The 13,029-nt window shown below is 41.1% G+C and overlaps 1 protein-coding gene across 1 annotated transcript in view; it reads left to right on the top strand.

Annotated features, from left to right (window-relative positions):
* SGSM3 (small G protein signaling modulator 3) overlaps nt 1-13,029 on the top strand; it is a 40,169-nt gene that overhangs the window by 334 nt on the left and 26,806 nt on the right. The window lies entirely within an intron of this gene.

Consider the following 13,029-nt stretch of genomic DNA (forward strand, 5'->3'; position numbering starts at 1 on the left):
TTAGCCCGGCCCGGCGGCGGCTCGCCCCGCACGCCGGCTCGCCCGCGGGCTGGCGGCGGGGAACTTGAGGCCGGCCTTGGCCCTTCAGCCCCTGTGGATAGCTTTGGCGTTTGGGAATTGGTGTCTGGTCACCGGGCAGAAGAGGTTAGGTCTCAAAACTCGGAATTACTCCAGAAATATTCGAAGTCAAATTGGTAGAAAAATAGGTTTTATTCGGAGCAGATTTGAAGGGAGATGGAAGAAACTTGGTTGCTTCAAAAGGTCCATCTCCAAAGGCTGTGTGCGAAGGAAAGTTTGTAAGAGGGGAAGGGGTGCATCAGGACGAGAGGCAGGACTTTCACAGGTTTCAGTCCCTGGAGCCTCCCTGTCGCATAAAGCAGCTGGGACTTCTAGAGCAGCGTCTCTCTCCCTCTTAGGTAAACCTTGTTTATTTTTTTGGAAGCAAGGACTGAACCCAGGGTCGCTTAACCGCTGAGCCACATGCCCAGCCCTTTTTTGTTTTGTTTGTTTTTATTTTGAGACAGGGTCTCGCTAAGTCCTTAGGGCCAAGGTAATTTGCTGAAGCTGGCCTTGAACTCAGGATCCTCCTGCCTGAGCCTCCCTAGTCACTGGGATTACAAGTGTGCACCACTGCCCCCCCCTCCCCCCCGCAGCACCTTATCTCTTTAACTGAGAAGGTACTACAGAGGTATTTCTTTAGAACCTAGGAATACCAAAAGAGAGGATGTTAGGGAGAAAGAGATTGGAGAAACAGTTGACAGGGTCCCCATCACCCCTCTCAGCATGAGGAAGCCATTCTCAATTTCAGATGAAGTGGGGTGCAAATTCAGTCTGTTTCAATACTTGGATTGCTGATTCAGGCAGTTTTTAATGTGGGAGAAAATAAAGATGCTTTAAAGATTCTTTTCAGTTATTGCATGACTCTATTGAACCTTCCAGTACCTTCCAGTCTTTTCAGTCTGGTGCTGCATGCAAAATTTGTGGTAAGCTGCTTTTTTTTTTTTTTTTTTTTCTTCTTCTTCCTCCCTGTAGTGGTGGGGATTGAATCCGAGGATGCTTTACCACTGAGCCACATCGTCAGCCCTTTTTTCAGGGAGGGGTTACCAGGGCTTGATCTTAGGGGCACTTGACCACTCAGCCCCAGCCCCAGCCCCAGCCCTATTTTGTATTTTATTTAGAGACAGGGTCTCACCCACTTGCTTAGCACCTGACTTTTGCTGAGGCTGGCTTTGAATTCGCAATTCTGTCTCTGCCTCCTGAGTCGCTGGGATTTCAGGGGTGCACCACCTTGCCCAGCTATCCCCAGCCATTTCTGAATTTTATTTTGAGTTAGGGTCTTGCCAAGTTGCCCATACTGGGTTCAAACTTGGGATCCTCCTGCGTCAGCCTCCAGAGTCACTGGGATTACAGGCCTGTGATCATTACTGGCTCTTCTTGGTTTGGTTTGGTTTGGTTTTGGAGTTTTTTGGTGGAATATTTAGAGATGTTCTGGAATGTTTTTAATTTTTTCTTGGTAAGTTCAAGTTCTTAATCGGGCTAATTCACAAAAAATGAATTTTCAACTTTGGTTTGCTTAGTTTTTGTGGCAAAAACTTAGTTTTTTTATAATGAACTTTGTAGGTGCATATACTTCTCTCCCTCATCTCTTCCATGTCTCCCAATTCTCTATGAACTCCAACATTAAAGTTACATCTTTGTTTTACATGTTCATTTCTGTTCTCCTTGATTAATTTGTAACTGATTTGAACTTAAGGTTGATCTTTGTTTTTTGATAATTTTGATAATCTTAAGTAAATGTTGTGTTTTGTTGTTGCTGTTTTGGGTACTATTACTGAACCCAGGGGCACTTTACCACTGAGCTACATCCCCAGTCCTTCCCACTCCCCAGGTGTTTTCATTTTTGATTTTGAGACAGGGTCTCACCAAGTTGCTGAGGCTGACCTGGAACTTGTGATCTTCCTGCTTCAGTTTCCCAAGTTGCTGGAATAACAGGTGTGTGTTGCCATGCCCGGCAGTAAATGTAGCTTTTAAATATTTTTTAGTTTAATTTTTATTTATTATTATTATTATTATTTTGCAATGCTAGAGTTCAAACCGAGGGCCTCACACATTCCAGGCATGCATTCTACATTGAGCCACATCTCAGCCTCCTTATTTTATTTTTTTGGTGCTGGGGCACTGAACCTAGAACCTGACCCCACCTCTGAATTACACACAACAAACCCCTGAATGTAGCTTTTTCATCACTAATTTTTTTGTATCGGCCTCAGCTTTAGTCTTCTTCCCTATCCCTTTTTAAGCATGGAGGTGTGTGATCTATGGGACAGAGGGAAGTGGTGAAGTGTTTGTGTTGATCATATGTGGGTGATAGGTGAACATGACCCATGACCAGAACATTAACTTTAAAGGCTCTAAGAAGCTAGGCACAGTGGCATATGCCTGTAATCCCAGCAACTCGGGAGGCTGAGAGTGAGTTCAAAGCCAGCCTCAGCAAAAGCAAGGCTCTAAGCAACTCAGTGAGACCCTGTCTTTAAATAAAATACAGAATAGGCTCAGTGGTGGAGTGCCCCCGAGTTCAATCCCTGGTAAACACCCCCCCCAAAATGTTACTTTAATGTAAAAATGTGTACTAACTTTCCTTGTGAATTTGGGAACTTGTCACATTGACAGAAAAGTAGTACTTTGCAGAAATAAACCTGATAATTTGAGTGAAATATTGAGAAAGAATTCAGGAGACAATTATCTTTTTTATTATATGGCAATCTTTCTGTGCCTGGACTGGATTCAGGAACACCTTGCCGGCTTAGAATCTTGAAAAGTGTTCTGTGTGTGTGTTTTCAGTTTTTTTTTTTTTTTCTCAGTTCTCAGTGAAGGTTTGGCAATAACCCAAAATCTTCTACATTGGTGACATAACATCGGCTTCCTGGGCTCATTCTCCAGATTGTCTGTGTCTCAGCTGGCAACAGCAGTAATTTTCCACAGCAACCATTCATGAGAGCATGCAGACTGTGACACGGACATGGGAGTAGCACAAAGGGTGGTACGCACAGAAGAAGTGAAGATCCTGTTTCTTTGCCATTGCATATTACACATATACTTGTACAGGAAATCCAGATTGGAACTCCAGAGTCAGGCTTCTACCTATTTTAATACTCATTGATAACAGTTACCAAATGCCTGATGTTTCACAAGCACTGTAATTGTCACAGTGAGCTATAGGTATTCTATTTTACGTATGTGTAAATTGAGGCACAGAGGTTGGATGATTTACTCACTCTGTGACAAAGCCAGAATTCAAATTCAAGTCCCTCTGGCTCTAAGCCCCTGCTCTTTCAACTGTGTTGTATCACCTTATCAACAAACATGTTCATGTCCTTCCCATTCCTTTTTGTTTTAATGGAGTGTGAGTGTTGAACCCAGGGACATGGACATGGTAGGCAAGCACTCTACCACTGACCTATACTCCCAACCCAGTCTTTCTCATTCTTAAATATATATCTATAAAAATTTTCCTTGATCTCCCAAAAATAATTGCCATTTCTCCTACTTTTCCTTTCTAGACTTGTCCTTATAGAGCAAACTCTACACCCCTCTTTTCCATTTACTGCTTAATGCATTGTATGGCTTCCACCCTCAACTCTGTTGAAACTGCTCTCAGGAACTGCTGTCGAGAACTCTAGCCACCCATTGAATATCTACCGTGTATACCGTCTTCTAGGTTTTATAAGAATGACTGAGACAGTTTTGTCCCTGAGAATTTAGGGACTAACAAGGGAGAAAGGGTTTATATGAGTCGGTATAATATGTTAACTATTGACTGGGCATTCTTTATAGTCTTGGGAGTTGGGAAAGAATACTTTCTTGAGAAAGTACCACTGGACTGTCAACAAAGAGATACATTAAATTGCTCTGGAAGTATGCATGCTTAGGTGTATGCTTTTAGGGAAAAGCTTTCTCTCTTTAGTGAAAGATGACATGGTTGAGAGATCAAGTGTAGATTTTAGAGTCTGACAGGCCTAGTAACTGAGCCACAATCACTTCTTTGTAATATCTGCTTTCAATGTAAGCTCCATGAAAATGGGTCTTTGTCTTCTTTGCCTCACCCCTATCTCCTAGAATAGTGGTAGGTGCTTGGTAACTCACAGGATTCTTGTGCTCAACACATGGTAGATACTAGTCCTACCACTGGTAGCATGTTACTGAAGTAATGAGGCTACATTTTCAGTGTGCCTTATAAACTGATCTCGACAGTATCACTGTTTGAGTATTACACAGGTATCAACTCCCCTTCCTTTTGAAAATTAAGGTGTTGGGTTGTTTGGGCCAGTCCAGCATCTAGTCCAGGTTCTTCTAGGAACAGCAGCTCAGTTTTTCTTTGGAAAGCAATTCATCCTTGACCATGTGGGTGGTGGGCCCATGACCCACATCAGACCAACAGGCCAATAGATGCATTCCTTCTTTACTTTGAATCATAGGGTGAGTCTTAGGTTGAATTTTGTCACACAGTGACAAACAGTTGAAGCAGCTTCATAACAATGTGTTAATTCCTAATATTTAGACGCTGGAGCTGCTGCGGCTTTTATTTTTTATTGGTGGTACAGGTGATTGAATCCTGGGGGTGTGCTATCACTGAACTACATCCCTAGTCCTTTTTATTTTTTGTTTGAGACTGGGTCTCACTATAAGTTGCCAAGGCAAACTTTCGATCCTGCTTTACCCTCTCAAGTAGCTGGAATTATAGGTGTGCCACCAGACCCAGCCTGCTGTTTATTTCCAAAGACTTGATTCTTTAACTTTTCCTAAATTCTGTGCCCTACCACATAGCCGTTATTACATTCCTATAGTGCATAATTTAAGTTACCTAGAGTCAGCTCTTGTGACTTGCAACTCAGATTCCCTTAACTTACTGGTACATAACCGGAGGTCGTGCAACACAAAGAAGCATTGAAATAACTAGCTAACTTGAACCTGAAGAGAAATCTCAGAGGAGGCATGAAAGCTGTCCTCAAACATGTAAAACATGTAGTTTACCAAGTGCCACTAAAAAGACCAAAGAGTCTTTTAGATACTAGCAAATAGATTTCTGCTCAAGTTAGAGCCAAAGCAGAGCTATCTGAATGGATAGTCTGTCTTGATACATGGAGATATATATATCTACAACAGTTGTTCAAGGCAAGACGAGATGATTACCTGGGAGGAGTAATATGGGTTTAATAATCTAAAGAGTAGTTGAACTAGGTGTCCTGTGACGTTCTCTGCAATTCTGAGATGATTCTGCGATTGAAATTTAAGTCTCTATACTCAAAGACCTAGAGATCTTTCTAGGGCAGACTTATTTTTGGCTTTTCCCTACTTGTACACCCTCCTGTACTCCTGTGTTATAAAATGGTCAAATGAAACCATCTGTAGAAATTTGAAAATATCAGCAGTATGACATGGAGATTTCTAGTTTATCTGTATGGCAGTGATAGCTAAATTCCCATTTGGAATAGGAATGGATTCCCCATTAGGGATCAATTAGGAGTGATTTGGGGAATGAGAAAAGAAGAGTTGGTAAAGAGGCAGTTAAGTAGCCAAATGTAGTGACACATGCCTGTGATCCAAGCAACTCAGGAGGCTGAGGCAAGAGGATCTGAAGTTTGAGGCTAGCCTCAGCAATTAATGAGACCCTGTCTCAGAATGAAAAATTTAAAAAGAACTGGATATGTAGCTCAGTCTTATAATGCCCCTGTATTCAGTTCCCTGTATGTAAAATGATGATGATGATAACAGCAGGAGGAAGATGAGAAGTAGTAGTTGAAGTAGTAGTGGGGCAAGTGGGAGGAAGAGGAAGGAGAGGCTCAATCTCAAGTATCTCGCCCCCTCCCTCCCCCAGTATGTGCCCTTGCTTGCTTGCTTGCTTGCATGCGCACACGCACACACACAAAGAAGCATTTAGGTAGATAAGAAACACTGATGTGGCCAGTGCCCTAGAGTTATAGGAAAATGGTTTCAAGATCCTGGGGTAAGTCAGTAGTTTCTGTTGCTACAGGGGATTTAAGGCATTAGGCCACAGAAGGAAGAGTTCATGACTATGAAATCATTGGAGACCCTAGGGAGTCTAGGCGGTAAGAGAAGCTGGATCACAAAAACTTAGGAGTGAATTGATTGGTGAGGCATTATGCAGAATTTTACACTGCTTTTTAACAATGGCTGTAAAGAAGAGATGGAAAGGTAAGTGGCTTGAGTGAGTTCAAATGCAGTTGCTTGGTTTCAGTTTAATTAAAGATTCAGGAGGTCAGAGGATATATGCACTGGACATAAAGACAGTGGAGACGAAAAGACCAAAGGTGCACCCAGAAAGTTACTATAAGGGAGGCGGATTGATGTGGGTGGGCAAGTTAATCTGGGAAAGGAAAAGACCATTCTCTGAGAGGGAGATAGAAAGAGAAAACAGGTAAAAAGATTGTGCAGGTTTTTTTGGTTGGCTTTGGTTTTTTTTTTTTTTTTTGGTTCTCTGGTCAAATCTTGGGCATTATGCATGCTAGGCAAGTGCTCTACTTCTGAGCCACATCCCCAGCCCAATTGCGCAGTTTTGACTTGCAGGAGAGTGAATTGAGGGCTTAAGCCAGGGCCTCACACATCCTTGGCACATGCTCTACTACTGAGCCACATCCCCAGCCCTTTTTATTTTTTATTTTGAAACGGGTCTTCACTAAGTTGCTGAGGCTGGCCTATACTTGAGATTTTTCCTGCCTCAGCCTTCTGAGTCACTGGGATTACAGGCATGTGCCATTGTGCCCAGCATGTGGTTTAATTTAAAAAGAAATAGGAACTATGTTTAGGATCTGGTCCTTTAAAGGATCCTATGCTCCTGTGTGGAAATAAATGTTTAAACAAATTTCTCTGACCTTTTCTGCCAGGCAGCCCTCAGGTATTTTAAGCCCCTCAAAAACTCCCACCTGCTGCTTTTCAGAGCCAGTTGAATGTTGAGTCAGTTAGCTAACCAGTATTTGTTTTTTACTCCCAAGGGGTTGTTGGTGATGGGAATGACAGAATGTCTGTGCAGTTCCCTTTCTTTTTCTTTTTTATCACCATCCAGATACTGCCAGGATGTAAATATCAAAGAAATAATCCTGGGAGGGATTCAGGTAAGTAACACAATTATGGTGGATGGTTAAATATCTTACATGAAGATCTTATGGGAAAGGGCGTGGCTCTGACCCTGAGCAAGTCCTCATAGGAAGACTACTTCTCTGGGCTGCTGAGCAGGAAGGAGAGGCCTATACCTTGGCTTGCTGAATTCTAGGGGAGGTTCTGCTTTTCTTGATCTGTGTTTCTACAGTTCTGTTCTACCTTACAGTCACACCTTAATCTTGTTTAAAGGAACACTATCTGTGGTTACAGAAAAAATATTGACTCAGGGACGGGACAGTAGCCCCAGCTGTAAACCTGGTAGGAGCAGAAGTGGGGCTTAGGGGAATGTGTGATTATTAGAGTTCTTTTGCTCTTAGGCTGATTCCAGTTTGGGAGGAGATAGTTCAGAAATTTGGTAAGTTCATCTAGGGACACAAAGGGTAATGGGAATAATAAACATGTTTTCAACAAAGGTGACTGGGGTAACCAAAGGAGGATCCAGTTCTAGAAGTTTAGCACCCACTAGTTACCCTGTCATAGGATTTGATGGGTTCCAAGTTTCAAGCCTTCATTTAGCAGAATGCTCTCAGAGAAAGTAGGCAGATTCAGGATCTGGAAGAAGTATACTGTGTTAAAAGTCTGAAGCATGTTTTGGGGCAAGTGAGAAGTACATGTTGAAAGATGAGGCTTGCAAGGGTTCGCCATGGCTGCTAGGTCATGGCGGGGTGTTACAAGTCAACAAGTTGGATTTCCTGAAGACAGAAGAAAAAAGACTGAAGGAAAGGAAATTACTTCATTGTAAAAAAGTTTCCGTGGCTGCAGGGTAGACAGTGGATGGAAAGAAGGGGCAAGACCAGAGTCAGAGGTCCCAGTTGAGAAATTTGTAATAATCATGATGGTGAGAAATGATGTCGGGCCCAACTGGCTAGTGACAACAGGTTATAAGAAAAGGGAGATTTCAAATGACATTAGAAACCTGAATCCTGGATGTGTTGGCACATGCCTTTAATTCCAGCGACTCAAGAGGCTGAGGCAGGAAGATTGCAAGATCGAGACCACCCTCAGCAACTTAGACCCTGCCTTAAAAGGGTGGGGGAGGGAGTTGGGAATGTAGCTCAGAAGTAAAGTGCCCTTAGGTTCAGTCCCTGGTACCAAAAAAAAAAAAAAAAAAAAAAAAGAGCTGACCCATTTTATTTGCTTTTATGGTACTAGGGATCAAACCATGTCTTGTGCATGCTAGACAAGCACTCTACCCACAAACTACACCCCATTTCTTTTTTTCCTTTTTTTTTTGTTTTTGTTTTTGAGACAGGGTCTCACTAAGTTTAAGTGGTAGAGGCTGGCCTCAGTTTTAAGATCCTCCTGTGTTAGCCTGCTGAAGAGCTAAGATTGTAGGTGTGTCACCTTGCCCAGCTCACCATTCTTTTTTGATAGCTGTGCACTATTCCACTATATAGATGTACTGTTATTTAACCAGTCCCTATCAATAGATATTTAAGTTTTCCAGTATTTTCTGTCTAATATTTGTTTTCACAAACTAAGCTATAGGAAATCACCCTGTACATAGGTCATTTTGCCAAAGTGTAGAATAAATTTCCAGAAGTAGAAATTGCTAGGCCAGAGGGCCTCTGAAGGTTTGATCTAGTTCTGCTTACTATAGTTCTAAGATTAGTATGTTATAAGCAGGTCAGTTAGGAGTACTGAGGAACAGAAGCACTTAACACAAACCGAGGCAGGAAGAGTGTCAAAGAAGTCTTCTTGGAGATAATTTTTGAGCTGAGCCTATTAGTCGCAGTCAGGTGAAGTAGGGGGTATTACAAGTTGGCAGTGGGGGGAGGAGGGGTGACAATAGGAACCAGGGTCCAGGAGCTGAAAAGACCATGTTGTACATGGGGACTTGTAGAAATTGGGTTCTCTCCATTCATCTGTTAACATCTGCCATATCAGGTATTGGATATCATGCAGATAGACAATTATAAATTATACCATCTTATAAAATAGGAAGTGATAGGAGAATGTACAGCAATTGATTGCATCAGTGGAAAGAGGTAGGAGAACATGGAAGTTGGAAGGCTTGTTAGAGGAGGTCGTATCTAAAAGAATTTGAAAGAATGATCAAAAGAGAATTTGGATCATTGATTCTAAGTGTTTTCCCTGGACCAAAAGCATCAGCATCACCTAGGAACTTGTAAGAAAGACAGATTCTCAGGTGATTCTCATGCACTCCCAGTTTGAGAACTGTCAGAAATACCAAGGTGCTATAAGAAATCAAACATGCTTGAAAGTGGGTGGACAAAGCAAAAATTGTCCTTCTGCAGAAGGGTGTGCCCCCAGAGGGAATCCAGTGAGCAAGCACACCTGGTGGCAGTCCACCTGCTTTCAGTCCCTAACACAGCACTGCCCTTCACCCTGCTTGGAGGAGCTTGGGGTTACAGTCTATGTGATTAGACAATTTAAAAATGGGTAGGCAAAGGGAAGTGTGATAATTAAAATGGTTACAATTGGATCCAATTAAGGCTAAACACTACATTCTGAAAATGAACCACTAACTTTCTATTTCTCACAACCCCCCTCCTTTTTCCTTTATACCTTTTGGTTTCATTTTCATTATATTCTTTGGTATTGCCATCCATCCTAAAAGCATTAACTTTCTGAGGTGAAAATTGCCCATAGTAATGAGTTCTCCTTTGTAGCAGTTCACATAACCATTCCAGTGATTAGGAGCACTTGGTAAAGCCCTTTCCAGCTCAGTTGAAGCTTGAATTCTTTCCAGATCTTGATTAAAAATCAAGTTGCCATGGTGGAAGTGATGAATTGCAAACTCTAGAAGAGTCTGAGCAGCAGTTCATAATAACCAAACCAGCAAAAAAAGAAGCACAGACAGGTCTCAAATTGACTCAGAACAAACCTGTGACTCTTAAGAGAGTGATATTTATCAGTCACGCCTGTATAAGAAAATTCTTTGGTTATAACTTCCCAGTTTTACTTATTTTCAGGAGGACTGATATAAATATATATCTCAAGTAAAAGAACCATTGTCTTTTTTTTTTTTTTTTTTTTTTTTTTTAAAGAGACAGGGTCTCACTAAGTTGCTCAGCATATCACTTTTTGATGAGACTGGCTTTGAACTCACAGTCCTCCTGCCTCAGCCTCCCAAGCTGCTGGAATTACAGGCGTGCTCCGCCACTGTACCCAGCTTGCCTTATCTTTTATTATGGCTGTGTTTTGGTTATACTCTCCTGTCAGAGGTTAAGACCAAATAGGTTAAAATTGACCTCTTTTCCTATCTATTGTTAGAGTCCACTGAGATTTGCTAGGGATTACTTTTTTTTTTTTTTTTTTTGGAGACAGTACCTTTATTTATTTTTATATGGTCCTGAGGATTGAACCCACTGCCTCACACGTGCGAGGCAAGTACTTCTACTTCTTTTTTTTTTTTTTTTTTATTGTAAACAAATGGGATACATGTTGTTTCTCTGCTTGTACATGGCATAAAGGCATACCATTTTTGTAATCATAAATTTACATAGAGTAATGTTGTTTGATTAATTGTTATTTTTTCCCTTCCCCCCACCCCTTCCACCCCTCTTTACCCTCTATACAGTACTGCCTTCCTCCATACTTGCCCCCCTCCCTAACCCTAACTCTAACCCTAACACTAACCCTTCCCTCCCCCCCCATTATATGTCATCCTCCACTTATTAGCGATATCATTCGTCCTTTGGCTTTTTGAGATTGGCTTATCTCACTAGCATGATATTCTCCAATTTCATCCATTTGCCTGCAAATGCCATAATTTTATCATTCTTTATGGCTGAGTAATATTCCATTGTATATATATACCACAGTTTCTTTATCCACTCGTCAATTGAAGGGCATCTAGGTTGGTTCCACAGTCTGGCTATTGTGAATTGAGCAGCTATGAACATTGATGTGGCTGTATCTCTGTAGTATGCTGATTTTAAGTCCTTTGGGTATAGGCCAAGGAGTGGGATAGCTGGGTCAAATGGAGGGTCCATTCCAAGTTTTCTAAGGAATCACCACACTGCTTTCCAGAGTGGCTGCACTAATTTGCAGCTCCACCAGCAATGTATGAGTGTACCTTTCTCCCCACATCCTCGCCAACACCTGTGGTTGCTCGTATTCTTGATAATCGCCATTCTAATTGGGGTGAGATGGAATCTTAGGGTGGTTTTGATTTGCATTTCTCTTATTACTAGAGATGTTGAACATTTTTCCATATGTTTGTTGATTGCTTGTAGATCTTCTTCTGTGAAGTGTCTGTTCATTTCCTTAGCCCATTTGTCAACTGGATTATTTGAATTCTTGGAGTAGAGTTTTTTGAGTTCTTTATAGATTCTGGAGATTAGTGCTCTATCTGAAGTATGATTGGCAAAGATATTCTCCCACTCGGTAGGCTCTTTCTTCGCATTGCTGATAGTTTCCTTTGCTGAGAGAAAGCTTTTTAGTTGAATCTATCCAGTGGTTGATTTCTAGCTTTTATTTCTTGTGCTATGGGAGTCCTGTTAAGGAAGTCTGATCCTAGACCAACAAGGTGAAGATTTGGACCTACTTTTTCTTCTATAATCTGCAGGGTCTCTGGTCTGATTCCGAGGTCCTTAATCCATTTTGAGTTTAGTTTCGTGCATGGTGAGAGACAGGGGTTTAGTTTCATTCTGTTGCATATGGATTTCCAATTCTCCCAGCACCATTTGTTGAAGAGGCTATCTTTTCTCCATTGCATATTTTTGGCCCCTTTGTCTAGTATGAGAAAATTGTATTTATTTGTGTTTGTGTCCGTGTCCTCTATTCTGTACCATTGATCTACCTTCTATTTTGGTACCAATACCATGCCGTTTTGTTACTATTGCTTTGTAGTAGAGATGAAGATCTGGTATTGCAATACCCCGTTTCACTCTTCCTGCTAAGGATTGCTTTAGCTATTCTGGGTTTCTTATTCTTCCAGATGAATTTCATAATTGCTTGCTCTATTTCTGTAAGGTACGTCATTGGGATTTTAATTGGAATTGCATTGAATTTGTATAGCACTTTAGGTAGTATGGCCATTTGACAATATTAATTCTTCCTATCCAAGAACATGGAAGATCTTTCCATCTTCTAAGGTGTTCTTTAATTTCTTTCTTTAGTGTTGTATAGTTCTCATTGTAGAGGTCTTTCACCTCTTTTGTGAGATTGATTCCCAAGTATTTTATTTTTTTTGAGGCTATTGTGAATGGGGTAGTTTTCCTAATTTCTCTTTCTGAAGATTCATCACTTATGTATAAAAATGCGTTGGATTTATGAGCATTGATCTTGTAACCTGCTACTTTACTGAATTCACTTATGAGTTCTAAGAGTTTTCTGGTGGAATTTCCAGGTTCCTCTAAATATATAATCATGTCATCAGCGAACAGGGATAGTTTGAGTTCTTCTTTTCCAATTCGTATCCCTTTAATTTCTTTGGTTTGTCTAATTGCTCTGGCCAGAGTCTCAAGAACGATGTTGAATAGAAGTGGTGAAAGAGGGCATCCCTGCCTTGTTCCAGTTTTTAGGGGGAATGCTTTCAGTTTTTCACCATTTAGAATGATATTAGCCATGGGCTTAGCATAAATGGCCTTTACAATGTTAAGGAATGTTCCCACTATCCCTATTTTTTCTAGTGTTTTGAGCATGAAGGGGTGCTGTATTTTATCAAATGCTTTTTCTGCATCTATTGAAATAATCATGTGATTCTTGACTTTAAGTCTATTAATATGGTGAATTACGTTTATTGATTTCCTGATGTTGAACCAACCTTGCATACCTGGGATGAAGCCCACTTGATCATGGTGCACTATCTTTTTAATATGTTTTTGTATGCGATTTGCTAAAATTTTGTTGAGAATTTTTGCGTCGATGTTCATTAAGGATATT

The sequence above is a fragment of the Sciurus vulgaris genome, assembly GCF_902686455.1.
Source record: "Sciurus vulgaris genome assembly, chromosome: 5".
Taxonomy (NCBI): Eukaryota; Metazoa; Chordata; class Mammalia; order Rodentia; family Sciuridae; genus Sciurus; species Sciurus vulgaris.